General features: G+C 40.6%; 1 long non-coding RNA gene across 6 annotated transcripts in view; it reads right to left on the bottom strand.

Annotated features, from left to right (window-relative positions):
• Positions 1–18,628, bottom strand: part of LOC141577529 (uncharacterized) — a 127,677-nt gene that overhangs the window by 24,334 nt on the left and 84,715 nt on the right. For 4 of the 6 annotated variants that reach the window (XR_012506685.1, XR_012506684.1, XR_012506680.1 and 1 more), the window contains 4 exons: positions 10,205–10,390; positions 9,238–9,445; positions 8,263–8,322; positions 7,516–7,736 (listed from right to left, as the gene is read on the bottom strand). This is a non-coding gene — a long non-coding RNA (uncharacterized LOC141577529). The remainder of the gene's footprint in view (positions 1–7,515; positions 7,737–8,262; positions 8,323–9,237; positions 9,446–10,204; positions 10,391–18,628) is intronic. The other 2 variants (XR_012506681.1, XR_012506682.1) reach the window with 2 other exon arrangements.

The following is an 18,628-nucleotide window of genomic DNA, read 5'->3' as shown; positions in this document are numbered from 1 at the left end:
GGCCCTAAAGCCGCTCTCCCCTACTTGAGACAAATGGGATTGTGTCACTCCCGCGCTTTTAGGACTCTTTTCAAACCCACTCTTCTTAGAAGAAACTCCCAGTTCTTCACCTGGTGAAGGTCTTTGCCGTCAAACTGTCAGCTCAGGAAGGGCAGGACACGCCCTCTCCCCTTGGCCCCACCCTCTGGCAGAGCATCAGCATGGGAGGACCTGCTGAGCTACACCAGCCTGTATTCTAAACCTGGTCTTGATTTCTTAGCAAACTGCTTCACTTATCCATACAAATCCAAGGTAGATTAGAAAGATTTTAGATGTTGAGCTAGACTATTGATTTGGGGATTTTGCACTAGCAACCTGCAAGTACATGTTCTAATGATTCTGTCTTCTAAAAACCACACCCAGATTTAAGTAGTACTTGTGGAATGTCTTCGGAGTAAAAGGGACTGTACTTTTACAGACTTTATATTTTATAACATTAACAAACCGGACAGGGTCACAAATGGAACTGCCTCACAAGTGACAGAAGACAGGTGAGAGGCATATAGCAACAAGTCACAAAGATGGTAAGAGAAACGTTGATTCTCCAACCCCCCAAAAAATTTTTGAAAGAACCAAAAACTCTGAATTTTGAAAGTAAAACACTATCATATAAAGAAATAAAATAAATAATCCTCTTCATCAGTGTTTCAAGATCTGACTGCAGAATTTTTAGCAGGCCATACTGAATCCTAGCACAGAAAAATCAGATGGACTAGTGGTGAGTAAGTTCCAGGGAAATGGCAGCAATTCCTCCACTTGTAAGAGGACACACACTCAATTGTCGAAGGTGATTTTAAACCACATTCTGGAGAAATTCAGAAGATTCAGGCACCGATTCTAGATGGTGATGACACGGAAGGACGGGTTGGATGCATGCTTCTAACTGAGTCACCGGCATTCTTACACTGCAGGGGGAAACGGAGGCTCTCAGTTATGAGCAGAGATGTTCCTGTCATGTCTCCCAGGCCGTGCCTCGGGGACTCAGTGCCCTGCAGCAGCCTGGCCCCAGGCGAGGACCCGCAGGGTGGCCCACTCAACCAGGAGGGGCACTGTGCTTGAGAAAACCCATCCCCGATGGGAGAAAGAGGGGCTGGTGGGGTTGTGTGTACCTATAAATGATCATAGAAATACACCTGCATACATTCATTTGATACAATTAATATTAGCAGGCTATTTAACAAAATTTCAATTGTCAGTGTTAATTTTACCATTCCTTTCCTCTTGTCCCCTGCACTCTGAGACAGGCTTAGGCTCTCTCACACCTGCAGCTCTGATGCAATATTTGTGAAGTCATTTTACTTTGCTGCAAGTGTCCTCGCTCCCCGTGTCGCTGTGACTGTCGTCTCTTAACAGAGTCAAATGTCTTCCTGGATCTCTCCCTGATTTCCCTGCTCCTGCTTCTCAGATCCTGAGATAAAGGACAAGTGAAGACACATGACTAGAAAAGGCACTGTGGACTTGACCAAAGTCCTCAGTGACCCCCTAGGTGAGTGCTGCCCACCCCTTACCTTCGATTCTCAACGTTCTGCCCAGGGTGACATCCAGACAGGAAAGAGTCTTGGGCCCAATTAAAAGCTGTGAGGCTTGGGTGCAGGGAAAGGTGCAGGAGCTGGTTCTGGAGCTGGGCCCCTCCCCACCTCTGCTACTCTCTCTCCCGTGGCCCTGCCCCCAAGCCCCCAGGCTCCCTGATCTTCTGTCCTCTTCTACACTACTCCAAGCCCTTTTCCCCTTCCTTTATTCCCTGATTATCCCCAGCTGTAGTGATTTTTTCATCACAGCATCTAAAAAAATTTCCTACAGCTGAAAAAGAAGTCTCCAGAGGTCAATACCCACATGGTGGTTCCTGAAGAGAGCCCCTGGTTAGGGGGACCCTCACCAACACTCACAGGGCATCAGACATGTTGCAGGGTCGACCACCCCCAACAAGAGTTTGCTGTGACCCCTATGCCCGCACAGCATCCCTGTTCACAAAACTGTAGTTGGGCCACTTATCCGTTATTAAGAAGCAAAAGTAAAAAAATTGCTCATGTTTCTTACTAAAATTATCTATGAGGTGGAAAAAGAAATTGTAATAGAAAAGAACAAATTTGACTCCATGTTAGATGTGTTCATTTGGCTTTAAACCTGTACCCTGTTTTCTAGGCTAAGACTTGTTATCTCTGCACCTTTTGTAAAAGAAAGTTGCCTTTAGCCTGAAATATCCAGGAGGGCCTATTCTGCGGGCTCTGATCTTTAAGGATGTTAGCTCTTCTACACTTATGTAGAGATGGCAAGTTGCAAAATAAAAATAAACTTTGTTTTTTTTGAGGTTTTACAGGGGCGCCATGATTTGACCCACATGGACACCTGCAAGAACAAAGGATTCCAAGGAAATCAATTCGTACAGCAAGAAGTTTGCAACAACCAACCACACCCCCACCACTTTTTAGTATAAAAGGAGACTGAATTCTGACTTGGGGAAGAGAGTTCTCCTGGATATCAGTATGCCATCTTCTGAGTCTGCCAGCTTTTCAAATAAAGTCACTACTCCTTACTCCAAAAGCTCATCTCCTGATTTATTGGCCTGTCATGCAGCAAGCAGAACGAGTTTGGACTTGGTAAATAAATGACTGCATTAGAGGTAGTATGTCTCCACTGTTTCCTCATTTCCAGTATGTCACAACCAATCAATTTTATATGCTGTTTAAGAACACGACCAAAAAACCTATTATTCGGAATTGATTCCATGGAAATAAAATTATTTCTACTCCTTCAAAACTTTGTTGTTTTCTATTTTATTTTGTTTTGCTTATTGAAAAGAAAATAAAAGTCAAATCATTTTATTTCACGTGTTTTTTATAGCTACATATTGTAAATACTACAAAGATATTTAAATTGCAATAAAAATTGTTCATATATTAGTATAAAGATATATACACAATCAAAGCAGAGTAGGAAAGGAGTGGATATTTACTAAAAATCCACTGCACATCCAGTCTTTTACAAGCATATCCTGGAATATAAGCTCTATTATCCAGGGGTCCACCACCCCCATTCTCACTGCCGAGTCCCATAGTAATCAACCTCCAAAGCACCAGCATAGAACCACGCGATCACTATTTTAGGTATAAATGAGGGAATTAGCTCATTCAATTCTAAAACTGAAACCTTAAAATAAATACTGAACTTATTTACAAACAAAGAAAATTGGACACAAAAAAGTACAGTTTCTCCCCCAAGTCACAAAGATAATTACTGGTAAAGGCAATATTTGAACTCATCTGCCTGATTCTAAAAACTAAGGTGGAAATCCCCTTCGACTGTGGAGGTCCAGCAGCACAGCCTATCACCCTATCTTTGTTCAGATCTAGCTTTAGACAGCCTGAGACAGCACCCCATTCCTATGGAACTCGAGGGCAAACGATAACAATAAGGATTTTATATTCAGTAGTTTCTTGGTCTCATTTATATAAAGTGTCAGCAGGTCAGCAGAAAACTCTGGGAAATATGAGTGGGTCCAGAGCTTTTTGCTGATAAGAAACAATCTATCAGGACAGAGTGACCTTCCCATGAGAGGCCTCATGGACATAAACTAAAGGCAGCTGAGCAATGAAAACTAGCAAGACCATGGAACTCAAGCAAGAAAGATCCCTGCCATCCCCCACCCAGTTGCCTTTTCACCCACATGGACAAGATGGCAGAAGACCCAGGTTCTTGTCCAAGTTACACCATCATGGATTCTCACCCATAAAAAGTTATGACTCTATGCTGTCTTAAGCCCTTTCCAACTCAAATATGATGACACCAATATCTCAGCAGAATGTCTATGTCTTCACTTTCTCTCTTCTATTAGGATACTATATCTATGGCCAAAAAGCAGAAATCCAATTAAAAACACCATGCACGAAGGCTGGTGAAAGTCTGCGTAAGAGACTTTGTTCTCACGCTCAGTGAATGAAAACTCAGAAAAAGTGTTCCTTCACCCTCTGCAAGTGGGAGGTAGCCTGATTGTGTGTGTGTTTTTGTGCACGCGTGTGTGTGTGTAAATCAAATACAATGCATTCTGGGATGTGTACAGATTTTTTTTATGTTACTGTCATTTCATGAGGATGAGCCAACCTTTAAAGTAACTTGAATCTAGTGTTCTGAGAGAGTCCCAGGATCTTTTGATGGAGGAGGGGAAAGGGGAAAGGAAAGGAGGAAAGAAGTAAATGAAGCAAAGGAGTAAGAATACTACTAGGGAAAGGCAAGACTTTAATTTTGTTCCTACTTGCATCACACACAAATTAGGGACTGGCTTTCCCCCATGTCTCATCAAGCACTGAGTTGCAGAAGAAGAGGCGACAGCCCATTTCTCACTGAGATTGTGACTGTACATGGCATCTTATAGACACAAATTATTTACCCTGATCAAACACTCTAGCAGCAGGCCATAATTCTCCTGTTTTGAGAGACAAGAAAACAGGAGTTCAAAGAGGATGTATAACTTGAGAAAAGTCAGAGGACCAGTAAACTAAAGAGGATGAATTCAAACTCAGATCTGAATGGAGAGTCTGATCTTCCCACTCCCAGGGCTGGAAAATCCTTAACAGACAGGCTTCCCAGCTCCCTGCATTGTTCCTGGCACCAAGCATTTCCCATGGCGATGGTATCCTGTTCTCATAGACACAGTGCTCTGTGCAGCCAATAACCTCCATTCGACCTTGATCATATATCTGCCTCACTCACCAGGCTTCTCCATACAGGCAGGAAAGCTGGCTTTCAAGTGCGTACAAAGCCACCCCTGTTCTTACCTGGGCCCTTCAGCGGTTTTTCCAGCATACAGGCAGCCATGAAAGTGCTCACAGTTTGTACATGAGCCACACTACCTCTCTCCATCTGTCTCCCCACCTATACTACTTAGCTATGACCATTTTGAGAATCTTGGAAACAAATTTTTAAAAACAGAAAAGAAACTATTCTGTAACAAGTACTTAATACTTACAATTTTTAATGACAAGTTACAAAGTGAGTATTTACAAATTGAATCTGCCTTCCTAGGTGTCAGTTTTAACAGTTAAAAAATATAATAGCAAAAAATTCTCACTTACAAAATTAACAAAAACTTCAACAATAATCTGGAATAAACTCAAAAACAATGCCCATGTTGTACATGGAGAAACACAGGACTGTACTGAGGGGTAAAGTAAGAAGTGTGAATGCAGAGACATCAACATATTGTATGGAGGAAAGCAGTTTTGTAAAGATGAACGTTCTCCTAAGAATAATTCAAAACTTACTAAAAATTCCCATGACAGCTCTTATCTGTTTTTTTTTAACTTGAACAAAATATTTTGGAACTCTTCAGGAATAATAAACTCATAATACTAGACAAGAAAATTGGGGATGGAAAAAAGAATAAAAAAAATCGCACTGTCAGATATTAAATAAATTTTTACAATATGTAAGATATAGCACTGGAGTAAGAAAGTAAGACTGACAGAAATAAACCATGAGCTCAAAAAGAGACTCTAGTGTACATAAATATTTTGTACAGTTGGGATTTCAAATCAAAGAGCAAAGTATGAATTCAATAATTGTCTTGGGACAATCAGAGAATCTCCTGGAAAAAACAAATTCTATTCCAGTCATAATAACCACAAGAAAAATTACAGATAGTGATGTAAATATTAGAAAGTACTAATAACAGCAAATACAAATCTTTGCTTATAGTAATTCAACTTCTCCTCACTATAAAAAGTAGTATTATCATCTCCATCATAGAGATTAAAAAATCCTACAGAGGAGATATATACCATTATAAGAAAATATTTCTAAGAATACTATCAAGGATAAAACCCAAAAAGAAGACATTTACTGTCTTAAGATTATTTTCGGCCACAACAAAAATAAACCTACTGAACAAAATGAAAGGCAAGAAATGACAAGAAAAAGCTCTGTGATACATGTTAATGAAGACAAGGGGTTAATGTTCATAACATACAAAGAGCTGTCACAAAGCAACAAGAAGCTCCCTCACTTAAATGTGTGCAAAAGACAAAAGGGATCATTCACCTTTTAAAAGTCAGATGGCTAATGAGTGAAAAATGCTCAATACCTCACTGGTCATCAAGTGCAAACTAAAACAATGAAAAAGCAATTTTGCTCATCATATTGGCAAATGTTTTTAAAAAATATTCTAGGTAGTGTCCATCTTTGAGAGAACAAACTGAGCGATCTTTTTGGAGGATGACGTGTCAATGGATATGTAAACTCTGAAAAATGTGTGTACACACAGACTGAACTCCATTTTAGGAATAGTTTCGTTTAGAAAAAAAATCAGTTCAAAAAGATGTACTCATCAGAGCATTTACACAGCACTGTTTACAATGGTGGGAAGAAAAGCTGAAGTGAAATCATATCCAGCGATAGAGAATTGGTTACATAAGTTATTCTACATCTTTTCATTCCCCGCAGGAGAAGGAATTTCTAGAGTCACTTGAAAGGAGCCTGTGATGTATGTAATTGTCACATCCAGGGACTAAATTTCCAGAAACCTTAACTAAAGGAATACTCATACAAGATCACAGGAATGTTTGTACAAGAAGGACGCCAGTCAAACACCCTTTCTGACAGTGGAAAATGGAGAAAACTTAAGTATCCACCATCAAGACAATGATGCGGTAAATGAAGGCGAACTGTGGGCACTAAGGGGCAGGCGTTTTGGCGTGGTCCAAGGCCTTGTCCACAGTACTCTCCCACCAAAGGTGTCCTTACACAAGAGACCAAATCTACTGCACATCAGGAGACCCCTCTACTCTATCTGAAAGGACCGGGTGAGTCTGGAGTGGGAGGACGTCTATGATATACACCTCAGTGAATAAACCGAGCTGCACAAAATATATAGTATGGCCTTATTTTTCAATAAAGCATATATACACACACATATACATAGATTTCTCATATACATGTATGTATGTATGTGTATATATATATGACAGGCATAAAGGTCATGAAATATATACACCACATTGTCAGCAGTTTTTACTCTCAGGAAAAAAAGGGGAAGGGATGTAGGGGCCTTTCGGTACCACCACAGTTCTCTTTTCAGTATTTCAGTTAAATATACTTGGAATTTAAAAGGTTATTTAAGTCCGAAGTAAAATGGACGTTGCCTCCACAAGACAGAATGCTATACTGGTCATTAAAAATCATGCCAGGGGAGAGAGAATACTGTAGAAAAAAGTGTAATAAGCCGAATGAAAAATGGAGGTCTCCACAAAGTAAACAGGCACAGAGTGCTCGCTCGTTTTTATGACAGACGTAATACACACTGATGAAAAGAACAGAAAATAGATGTTAAAGTGTTAATTATTATCTCTGAGTAGTGGGACCAGGATAGACCCTTTTGTCCCTTTTTTTAAGACTTATTATATTAAATACACATTATTTTTCATCTGAAAAAAGCATTTTTAGATGTCTAGTACCACACATTGAAAAAAATACACGAGTACTTACAGAAATAACTAGGAGACACGGCAGCAGCGTCACACAGTGTAGAACGGGCGATCCTGAATAACACTGCGCAGTTACATAAGGACCCACAAAGTGAGAGCACCTGCTGTCACAGGGCGTGGCCCCCTTCTATTTGTCAGTTGTGTCTTCAGGGCTGAGGCAGTTCTGAGCACGGCCAGTGTCAGTGCTGGTGTCTGGATGGATGCCACTGGAGGTGAGGGCACCTGCAAGCCGAGAGGAAGAACAGAAATCATCCTCTGCTTTTTCTGTCTTGTTTCTTTGTTACTTTTGAAGAGAGGTGTAAATAAGATAAACTAAATCTTCCCTACTAAAATTTCAGTAATGAAACCGTTTTTAAAGTGTTCACAACTTATATTCTGCCTATAACTGTCTTTTCAACAAAGCATCATATTTTTTAAATGTTAACTCAGTTAATTAACTCCCTGTTGAAACCTATTAAAGAACATGAAATGCACTATGTAAAATCACCACGCCTGCAGTGACTGGCACAGCTGTCTTGATAGCAGTGCAGTCAGCCCCCACCATCCCGCGGTCCTGAGCTCCTGATGCTGCTAAGAGAGCACGCTGCCACCTCAGATGGAGAGAAACGGTGAAAGCGTTTTCTGAAATCTACAGCACTGACAAAACATAACTGACAAATCCCAGGCTCCTTTGAGGCTGTCATTTTCTGTTTCTGGCCAACCCCCGTCAATGAGCAGAACCACCCCATTCCCGAGCCATGGGACTCACGTGGGAAGCAGTTTTGGAGAAATTTCCAGGTATAGAATGTAAAAAACTATACATAGATCTCTGAAAAAAGAAAAGATGCAATACTCTGATTTTGGAAGAAACTCAAAATATTCTCCTAAGCCTTAGTAGCTGGAAAGGCTGGGCATCTCCTAAGCCACTTATTTCACAGCCAGTGAGCATCTCCCACAAACCCTGTTTCCCTGTGTCTGCTGGGAGCCTCAGGCACACTGTTGTTGTCGATCTTATAAGTCACAGGGCTGAGGCGTGTGTCTCACGCCTGCATCTCCCACACAGGCTCGCCTCCTAGCCTCACTGTCTGAACTTGGCCCCATTTCCTCACCTGTTTATTTGGTATCTGTTCTTCTGTAAGCTGCCTGAAATGCTTTTTGGAATATGTCAGAAGAATCAGTGGGTAGAGAAATGGACAGATGGACAGGTGAGAGTTGGGGAGACAGAGTGACTCCAAGAAAAGGGGAACAAAGAAAATTTCCTATGCAGAACCCTCTTCTAGTCAGGGAAGAAAACCACCACGGAGAAGTGTGAAGAGGCAGGTGGCTTAGGACTGTTTCCTGGATTCCATGAAAAGTCACACCAAGAGATGAGAGGGTAGAACTATAAATAATAAAAGAAAAAAGCATGCATGCTTGAAAAATATATCTACAATATGTACTTTCTAAAGAATAGATTCAAATCAGCACGGCCCAATAACAAAATCCTTGGGTATTTACAGAAGTGAGAATCCCATCTCCAAACCACAAGGCATCCCTTCGGAGCCCTAAGAGTCTACACGGGACGGTCATAAAGTTGTCACCGCAAAAGCGATGCTATCCTGCCCTTACGAGGAATGAGCAGCTGTGCTCGGGCTGCCCACGAGTGCCATTTACACCCCACAGCACCTCTACGGGAGAGGGACGCCTAGCGAGCCCCATCTCTGCAGGACAGAAAACAAGTCCAGGAGAGGCTAAGCCGACCTACCAGTTCTCCATCTCACAGGACTGGTCACTCCAGAGCAGGACTCGAACTCGGACCCACGTTTGTAACCGCAGTACTACCGTGATTTGTGTGCTTTTTGTGTGTATAATACATTTGTTTCCGGCATGAAAGGATATTTAACAAATGTTCGGTTGTCTTGTCTATCTCATTAGCTCACAATCTTTATATTTTTGAATTGTACTCTTTTCCCCTGGAGAAAGGAACGGAAAGAGCGAGGGTCAGAATGAGATGGGGCTCCATTCTTTATCTGTTACCACATCTCATCCAGTCCCCAACCAGGAAGAAGGAGCAAATGTTCTCTTCATTTTTAAAGAGAGAGCTCCACTGATGGTGACTTACTCAACTCCAAAACCAAGCCTGGGGGAAGGGCACAGACAGCAACCAGAGAAGTATCACCCGTAGGAAGGAGAAAAGAGATCAGGGGAGGGCTCAGGGGGTCAGCCTGATTTAATTTCAATGGATAATATAATACCACAGACTAAAAATACTAGCATGCAGTGAATTTGCTATTTCTTGACATCTAGCAAGTTTTCATAGCCCGCATGAAACATTATCGTGAACTAGTGAAAGGAAGAGTCCACACTCAGGGAAAATCAATGCCACAGGTAGGCTGAAACCCAGGTTGGAGGAAAGGAAGAGAAAAGGCATAGTTAAGAAGAGGGGAAAGTCTGGGAAAAAGACATCATCACAAGGACTCTCCAGCATCATCCATCAATCATATAATCATTCATTCAAGAGAGAGTTACTTAGGTCCTATTTTGTGCAAGATTTTACACAGGGCAAAGCAAGAGTGCAGCGTCCATGGTGGCAGCAAGTGGCGGGGCTATAATACAATTCTGATCCTAGTACCTTGCACAATTGTACTCAGTATAAAGGCAAAAAAATAAGGTAAAATAATACTATGTAAACTCTACGCATGGTTGAAAAAAATTAAAGAAGACCTAAATACCTGGACAGACACACCACGCACATTCCTGGATCAGATGACAGCGCTCTTGGGATGGCAGTGCTCCGCAGAGCGATCTGTATACTCAACGTGGTCTCGATCACAATCCCAGCGGGCTCCTCTGCAGTAACTGACTAGCTGCTGCTACTATTCATATGGGAATTTGAGGGACTCAGTAACCAAAACGTACTTGAAAAAGAAGAAAAACATGAGAGGACTTGTAATTCTCAATTTCAAACCTTACAACTGTATCTCCAGGTGAGATTAGAGGCCATTTTTAAGTTATTACTGGGTTTATCCTTATTTTCAAAATTCTGTACAATGAATATACCTGTTAGAATAAGAAAAATAAAAAGTAAGATATCTTGTAAAACATGCACAGTGATTCATTCATTAGGAAAAAAATTATTTTAACTATAAAGAGGTAAACAATTATCTAGTGAAAAAGGACTACTTAAAAACAAGTGTGCATTTATAATTTTCATAAATTGAAAACTGAAAAGCACAAAACATCAAGTTTCTAGGGAGACTAGTGAAACATATTAATAGTTATTTTCAATAATTCTAATTGAACAATGAAAACTCAAGAAAGGGAAAATTGTGATTGACACCCAAGTGCAAACACATGGAGAGCAAAGGCCTAGAAATCACAGTTCCTTTAAATCTGCTTCTAACTCAATAGGAGAGGAAATTCCTCACTTAGGGGACAGTGGAATCCCATACATAAGACAGGATACACAGTACAAACTGCAGTAGTATCGGGAGTGAATTTCTTAGAATTCTAATGTTACAACATTGCTGAAAAACTATAAAAACACTGACAGACAGATTAAAACACACAGTCATATATATTATATTGAAACATATGTAGTCTGCTCCCATGTTGCATAGAAATACAAACATATTTGTTCATTTATAGGCACTGATTACTTTATCCCACATAGAATATTTCAACTAAAACAAAAAATCAATAATACACTCCTCTTGACAAATCTACTTGATAAGTTACTCTGCTATGTAACCATAATGTGTTTAAGATAGATCTAAAATTAGTGAAAAATCTTTGTATGGTTTCTTGAATTGTTCTCAAAATTCCAAGCTTAATTTTCAAATAGATCTGAGCAGTATTTCTATATTATCTTTTCCCTTGTGAAATGAACAACACAGTCTGTTGTCAAAATTCTGTCCTTACAATGATTCATGAGCACCGTTTCCTAACAAAACTGCTGAACAGCAAGGCACTATCCAGACACTGTGACCAAATAAATGAAACACAAGGAAGACAGTGACCCTAACCTGGAGGGCTTATAATCTGTGTCAACAGCGGGTTTTTATTTGATTGGTTTGATTGGGTAGCAAAATAAAATCAATCAAGTACTTTCTGCTTTTAGCATTCTGTAAGTCATGACTGTTTTTAGTGTCATGAGAAGGAAAGACTTAAGCATGACTTGATTAGGTCAACTAGCAACAATCATCACTGGAGAGTGAGTAATAAAGAAGTTAACTGATAGAAATGCTTCTGCCTACATGAGACCTAAAATAAATCTATACTGATATCCGAAAGGAAAATGAGGAGATGAGGTCCCCAATGAGAAAACAAACAAGGAATCAAAAAAGGAAAGACGTTTTCATTAACGATTCCAGGCAGTAGTGGAGCATGGTGGTGAGGATCACAGATGTTTGGGACGAACATGAGTGCCTGAACTCCCACAGCACTGGGTAGCTGTGAAACTGATATTTCAGAGAAATTTTCTGCATCTCAGTCTTCTATCCATACACTGGGGACAACAACCGCACCCATCTCCTAGAACGGTCCTACGAATTAAGTTATTTTATATATAAAATTTTAAATAAAATGCCTCAGATTTTAAATAATACCCCAAAAGCACAAGGAACAAAGAAAACAGAGATAAATTGGAGTTCATCAAAATTTAAAACTTTGCTTCAAAGGGCACCATCCAGAAAGTGAAAAAAACAACACACAGAAGAAATTTTTTTCAAATCATTTATCTGATAAGGAATTTGTATCTATAAAAAAAAACAAGTACCTCCTACAACTCAACAATAAAAAGGCAACTCAATTAAAAGGTGAATAAAGGATCTGAAATGGTATTTTTCAAGGAAAATATACAAATGGCCAATAAGCACAATGAAACGATGTTCAATATGATTAGCTGTAAGGGAAATCAAGTCAAACCCACTAGGAGAAACCGCTTCACACTCACAACAATAGGTTATAATAAAAAAAAGAGTAACAAGCACTAATAAGGACACAGAGGAAGCGGAGCGCGCAGCCCTTGCTGGTGAGGACGTAACACAGCGTGGCCACTTTGGAAAACAGCCTGGCAGGTCCTCAGAGAGTTGAACATTTGGTTTCTGAATGACCCAGCAACTCTGCTGTCTGGGCACAAACGTAAGAGAACTGAAAACAAATGTCCACATAAAAACTCCTACAGGAATATTCATGGCGACACTACTCATCACAGCCAAAAAGCAGAAACAACCCAATTGCCTATCACCTGATTAATGGGTAAACAGTGGGGCCCAGCCATACAGTGGAATATTAGTCTGCAATAGCAAAGCATAGAGTACTGACCCAGGCCACAACGTGGACAAACTTTGATAACGTTACTCAGTGTGAAATAAGTCAGTCACAATAGACGGTTCCACCTACATGAAGTGACTCGATTTAAATGAAATGTCCAGCACAGGCAAATCCACAGAGAGAGAAGAGTGGCTCCTTGGGGCTGGGGGAGGATGGGGAAGATGGGAATGACTGCTTATGCATACGGGGCTTCCTGTTGGGGGAATGAAAATATTCTAAGATTAAATGGGATGCACAATTCTGGGCATAGAGTAAAAACGACTGTATATTTAAATGGGTGAATTGTATTAAAACTGGTAAGAAAAAAAGCAACTCGGGCCAGTACCTTCCCTAGTAAATGCAAATTGCTAACTTTTATTAGAGGAAGAAGAAACTGCCCTCAGCATGATAGTAGGAGATCAGCAAATGTGAGTTAACCAAAATTGGACAAGAGCATTTCACTTGAAACAGTTGCTGAGTGTACACGAAATATTCAGAAATAGGAAAATCAGTTTCACATCAGGAAGAAGCATTCTGCTTCAAATGCAGATCAAGGATTCAGCAAGCCCAGCTGCTACAAATGACCAGAGAAGAAACCTGGTTCTTAAAACAAGCACCAGAGACAACAAGGAAATGGTGGTGAGGAAAGCAGGCGGCCGAATATCTGGAACAGTTTGCTACAAATAATTTCTCCACTGAAAATTTAAAAATAAAATGAAAGTGATAAAATGCTCTGTTGACCTCACGTGAATGGGCTTCCTTCGGTGCTCGACTGTTCTGTAACCCCGATTGAGAGACTCAGGAGAATCAGCATGTCTCCTGGGAGTCCCCAAAGGACTGCCCACCAGCACGCTGACCACCATCACATCTGCCAGGGTTGAATTGCAGAGAAGAGAACAACTTCTTAAAGGCACAGGAAATGTTGACAAGGGAAGAAAAGGCTGCAGTCAGTCCTGGGACAGAGGCCCTCTGAGCAGAGGCCAGAAGGCTGCAGGTGAACTGCAGTGGCCGTGGGACAGGAAGCGACCATGGGGGAGCATATCTCAATTCTCTCCTCTCTCTCCATCGGGTACGAGTGGTAAACCTGCATCCTTCTCACCTGGAACTGTGGGTTGGCTGGCAGAAGTCTTACCGACATGGAATGATTATTCAAGTCTCTGTGGAAAAAGTCAATAAATCGAGAGGGAGTAGGGAGCCAACTCCACGAGCCTCTCAATTGCACCCTTATTTATTGTGTATAATCAAAGGAAAAATTCATTAACAATTGTGTGATAGTAATAGGAACTTCGGGAAAGACAGTATGAAGCAGAGATTGTAGAATACACAATGAGTACAAAGGATTAGTGTATCTTTAGGGAAGTAATGGGGTGAGGGGAACAAGATACATTTTTAGACATGTGAATTACAAAGCAGACCACCAGACCAGCCAGGTCCTTGTTCTGTGGATCATAGACTATCCAACAGCACACAAGCTCAGCGTTTATAGCTGAGGGCCTCGGTCCTTGCTTTGCAACCAGCAGAGTGCTATCTAAAACCTCAACTATGCAAGCAAAGCATTGTCTCTGCTTTTTAATGCAAGGAGACTGGAGTGAGGATGTACAGGCACTTGCTTGTAAAGCAGTTTTTAAGCATATATTTTTCTTCTTAAAGTTCACAGGCGGCTGGAGTGTGTTACAATTTGTTAAACCAATCATGGGCTCCCACATGGAACCATTATGGAGGACACCCTAAGATGACAAATCCTGCCTCTGGGTCTTTTCCTGCCATCTTCAGCCACTCTAGCAGGGTCTAGGTACATCCGTGAATAACGATCCTACAGAACTACCCACACTCTTAACTCCTGGTGCTTGAAACTTAATTTTAGCTCTACACAACTTACCGTAGAAAAGTTTCAGAAATAAAAGGTATAATATTCCTTTTATATCTCATCATATTACTGATTTTTCTGATTGCTCTAAGTTGCTTCTACTTGGTAAAGCAGATAATTCTGCAGGTGAATTCAGTAATTTCCATTGGGCATATCTAGCCATTTTGGGCTCTCTAACTTCTATTGGTCAAATACCGATACACTTAATTGATTTCTTTGTTTATCAATTTCAGCCGGGAGGAGATGGAGTGTCACTCTTTTCCTCAGCCCACCCTCAACCCTTTTCTCATCAACTCAGGCCTCCTGAAAACAAAACAAAGGATTTGTTTCCCTTCTACTCTTTCCACAAAACCAACAGGAAACATCAGCCTGGAGAAAGAATTCAACACAAATGTTAAAACAAAAATCTATAAACCTGGAGCAACTCCATCTCCGAATCATGATACACAATGACATGAGAGTAAGTGTGTCAGGCACAAAGCATGCGTGAGCCTGACCACCTGATTTCTATTCTTCAAAGGAAGGAAGGTTTTCATATTTTTTATTATCATTCTTTGTCATTGTTTCTGAATATGCCAAAAAATAGTTTATGAAAGAATTATGCACTGCAATAACAGGTTACTATTGTATCAATTATAGAAGGCATTCGGAGGGGATAGGAAAAGCCACCTCTGTAAAAAATGCAAAATTTCTTCCCCTGTTAAGAACACGTATACAAAATGCAACAGAGAATTCAAATTCTTGTGGAGAGGAGCAAAAGCCACAGAACCAAAGCAAAGTCAACAGAATGAGTTAACTCAGAATTCACTGGACAAACATGCTCAATGTATTCAAATAATTTTAAAGGCACACTGCAAACCATTCACTTAATGATCTGCAGGCTAGAGGAAGCATTTCCTGCTTTAACAGACAACAGAAATCAATAGGGTGCCCCAACAAACAAGGACCAAAGAACAATCAGGTTTTTAACAGCTCTGATAAATCAGCATGTTCTAAAGATCAAAATCCAGAAATTTTAAACATTCATTCACACCACAATGAAACAAGCACTTAAAAAAAAAAAAAAAAACAAAGAAACTAAGCACATAGATCATGTACATAGAACAATGAGGACTTCATGTACCGCTGGAAGAACAGGCTATAGCCTTTTACTTGAAAAATAAAACTACTTTTAATGATAACTGCTAAAACACATTTCATCATTCATGTTGCCTTGAAAAATCTGAGGCACTTGTATCTGATCAGAAAAGCAATTCTGGGTAATAGTAGGTTACAATTCAGTGCCAGTTTGCTTTAGAAGAAAAGAGAAAAAAAAGCTACTGTTTCTCATATCCTGCACAAAATGTGAAGTGCCTCCCTCCCTCTTTCTCCTCCCGTTTTCTGAGCTCATTCTCCCCAACCCTTCTGAAACAAGTATGAGAAACTCTTATTCCCACCAATATGCAAAATGACAAAAGAATATCAATTTATTTGTGTAAATATATGCCTATACCTTGAACTGTAGGAGAAAGGTATCAGAAGTCCATATGAAACTTATTTCTAGATTCCTGAAATCACACACACAAACGTTCACACAGACACAGACACATACCCCCTGGATTACTGGGCACTTCACAAGTTTAGGAATTCCAACTTCTAGAAGATAACTTTGTAGTTAGTTTAAAATACAAATCTGTCAGCTTTTGAAAGCCTTGATCATCTGCTAAACCATCCAAATATCAAAGAGATCCAATTAGCTTTCTCTGTAGAATGTAATTTCACTTGATGGCAAAACAGACCCTAAGAAGTACTGGATCAAATATTCGTGTTTATCACTACCTATGATCGTTTTTAAGCACATTAACAGATTCAGAAAAGTATGTCTCAACAACATTTATTCTTATTGAAAAAGCATACGTGTTCAACTCTCTATACAGTGACTAGGTCCCATGATGGTGTTTAAGAGCTATTTTGTGCATTGAAATATTTATTTTCAAGTGCAGACAAGGAGGGTGTGTATTACTCAGTTGTAGAGCACCTGCTTAGCATGAACAATGTCCTGGATTCAGTCCCCAGTACCTCCAAAAAATAAATAAAAATAAGTGCATATTTAAAAATAAGAATAAAGTTATATAAAAAAAAGCAGACTAAAAAGCACTGCAATCTATATGCTACAATTATACTAAAAAAAAAGTGTTTCTTTCAAATATTGACTATATGCCAATCACAGAGACTATCACAAATCACACCTGAACCATCACGTGTGATTCTCAACAACCCTAAGTAGACACGGATGAGAAACCCGGCACTGAGGATGAGGAGACGGAGCTCGGAAGATCCGGGGACTCTGACCGTCCTGCTCCCCGTGACACCACGTCAACCCAGGGCAAGCTCTGACAGACCTGCTCTGAGGGGACACCCAGCTACATGGAACCTTGGGGCATTGGGGAGTCCCAGAAAACACTAAAAATTGTTCAGTGAAAAACCAGCTCAAATATATTACACTTTGCCACATCCTTTAAAAAGGGAAAATGACTGAGACCTTTTTGATGCCTCCGTGTCCTTTCTGCCATCATCAATTATTTGCCCTCTCAGGGTGACCAGTGAAGAACTGGACCCCATATGAAATGCACTCAGATGGAAGAGCTTTTAAAGTTATTTTAAGAAGTTTGTAAGACCCTGTCTATGCCTCACACAGGTGGTCATCCATCACTTCTCACCGGTGTGGACGTACCACCTGAAATCACTCCTTTCTGCTTTTTAAAATCCCTTCATCTAATCCAGGCTTTTCAACAGCAAAGAAGCACCTCAACCACAGACACTGGACAGCTTTTCACCAAACGGAATCGAACAGCCCATTGTACTATCTGGAAACCCTTTTCTTCTATTAAAACCACTTCCAGGTACTTCATCATTTTCTGATTGGTGGACTTGGCCTCTGACTGGCCTACTCAGAGAGCTCCCAGCCTCACATGCGGGGGTGGGAGAGGACCCTGCTGTTGGGGGAAATCAGTGAGGAAGGCGGACATACTCCCGCCAGGTCTGCAAGGGTAGAATTGCCACAACGTGCTCAGAAATTATACCGTCATCACCCCTGGGCTCCCATGGACTTGTTTCACATTAACCAAACTCATGACACACTGATGAAAGAAAACCAGAAACTTAACTTATTAATGTAACAGAAGACGTGAAACTATGAACCAGACTGAAATATCAGAGTTCAACCATGAGTAAATTTTCTCAATGGCCTAATCACGGGGAGGCAGTCACATGGCAAGCATGGACAGAAACAGAGCAGGAAGGGTTTCTAGATTAACTCAATGGACTAAATTTCTGTTATAAGAACTGATCTACTGCCTGGAAAACAAATAACACCAATCACGATTCACTCTCTGTGGACAGTGGCCAATACATGACTATGAGCATCTGTGTAACTCTCTTTTCCCTGTCCTTTCTGGGCTAAAATATGCACAGAGGTACAAAGATTCAGGGATGCAGATAACACTAAACACCCAAAGCCCATCTCTGGGAGCCTCAAACCAGTAAGCCAGGGTTTAAATACCAGCTCTGCCACTTACTATTTCTGTGATTTTGGCCAACTTACCCTCTGTGTGCCTCAATTTCCACACTGTAAAACTGGGATAACAATCAAACCTTCCTTACTCGCTTGTTGAGAAGATTGAAGGATTCATTTCTGTAAAACTCTCAGAAAAGAATGTAGCACATTTTGGGTGTTCAACAAATGTCAAATTAATATCAAAGTGATTTACAAGTCTCCCTTCTAATCATCTTATGTGTTTCCTGGCTAGTATAAGTCCCAAAGAAAATCCTTATTACTCCTTTTATAAACTCTTGGGGAGGACCCTTCTCTTCCATCCCACCACCTGTTTAAACCGAGGGAGGGAATGCCTCCTAACCACTCCTCTGGGCCATGGAGAGTGCTTCTCCATTCACACCCCTGGCCCCTGGCCAACAGCTAGCCCTCGTCACACTAACA

Source organism: Camelus bactrianus, chromosome 4 (assembly GCF_048773025.1).
Source record: "Camelus bactrianus isolate YW-2024 breed Bactrian camel chromosome 4, ASM4877302v1, whole genome shotgun sequence".
Taxonomy (NCBI): domain Eukaryota; kingdom Metazoa; phylum Chordata; class Mammalia; order Artiodactyla; family Camelidae; genus Camelus; species Camelus bactrianus.
Note: the sequence above shows the minus strand (reverse complement) of the source record. Positions and strands in the feature narration are given on the sequence as shown.